Source organism: Geospiza fortis, unplaced genomic scaffold (genome assembly GCF_000277835.1).
Source record: "Geospiza fortis unplaced genomic scaffold, GeoFor_1.0 scaffold61, whole genome shotgun sequence".
Classification (NCBI taxonomy): Eukaryota; Metazoa; Chordata; class Aves; order Passeriformes; family Thraupidae; genus Geospiza; species Geospiza fortis.
Window position 1 is genome coordinate 1,619,858 of NW_005054430.1, and position 1,291 is coordinate 1,621,148.

Below are 1,291 nucleotides of genomic sequence, written 5' to 3' on the forward strand. Positions count from 1 at the left end.
AAATCAGAATTATTCCCAAGAAATCAGTTCCTGGGTGATAGAGTGTTAATATTCCCAGAAAATCAGAAATATTCCCAGGAAATCAGAATTGTTCCTAAGAAATGAGGAGTATTCCCAGGAAATGAGGAATTCCAAGTAATTCCAAAGAATCCCAAATCATTCCGGTGGCACAAAGGAAAATCCCATTTTCTCCAATCAGATCCACCCCTAAAACTCTCCAGGAGCCAAAGAATTGCAAATAAACCCAAAGAATCCCAAAGAATTCCAAAAAAATTCCAAGGAATTCCAGTGGCACAAGGAAAATTCCTTTTTCTCCAATCAAATCCTTCCCTAAAATACCCCACAGGAGCCAAAGAATCCCAAAGAATTCCAAAGAATTTCAAATAATTCCAATAAGAATTCCAAAAAGGATTCCAAAGAATCCCAAAGAACCACAAATAATTATCCCAAAGAATCCCAAGGAATTCCATTTAATCCCAGTGGCACCAAAGAAAATCCCATTTTCTCCAATCAAATCCTTCCCTAAAACCCCACAGGAGCCAAAGAATCCCAAAGAATTCCAAATAATTTCTAAGAATTCCAAAGAATTCCAAATATTCCCAAGGAATCCCAGTGGCACAAAGGAAAATTCCATTTTCTCCAATCAGATCCATCCCTAAAACCCCACAGGAGCCAAAGAATCCCAAATAATTCCAAATAATTTCTAAGAATTCCAAAGAATTCCAAATATTCCCAAGGAATCCCAGTGGCACAAAGGGAAATTCCTTTTTCTCCAATCAGATCCATCCCTAAAACCCCACAGGAGCCAAAGAATCCCAAATAATTCCAAATAATTCCAAAGAATCCCAAGGAATTCCATTTCATTCCAGTGGCACCAGGGAAAATCCCATTTTCTCCAATCAGATCCATCCCTAAAACCCCCAGGTGCCAAAGAATCCCAAAGAATCCCAAAGAATCCCAAATAATTCCAAATAATTCCAATAAGAATTCCAATACAAATTCCAAAGAATTCCAAAGAATCCCAAAGAATCCCGAAGAATTCCATTTCATTCCAGTGGCACCCAAGAAAATCCCATTTTCTCCAATCAGATCCATCCCTAAAACCCCGCAAGGAGCCAAATAAATAATGCCAAATAATTGCAAATAATCCCAAAGAATTCCAAGTATTCCTGAAGAATCCTAAAGAACCCTGAAGAATCCCAGCTAACCCCGCTGGCCCCGAGGGAAATTCCCTTTTTCTCCCACCAGAGCCATCCCAAAACCCCCCCAGGAGCTGCTCCCAGAGCTTTTC

The 1,291-nt window shown here is 39.6% G+C and overlaps 1 long non-coding RNA gene across 1 annotated transcript in view; it reads right to left on the reverse strand.

The window, feature by feature from the left end:
* The window catches only part of LOC115948562, an 11,484-nt gene that overhangs the window by 8,254 nt on the left and 1,939 nt on the right, over window positions 1-1,291 (reverse strand). The window lies entirely within an intron of this gene.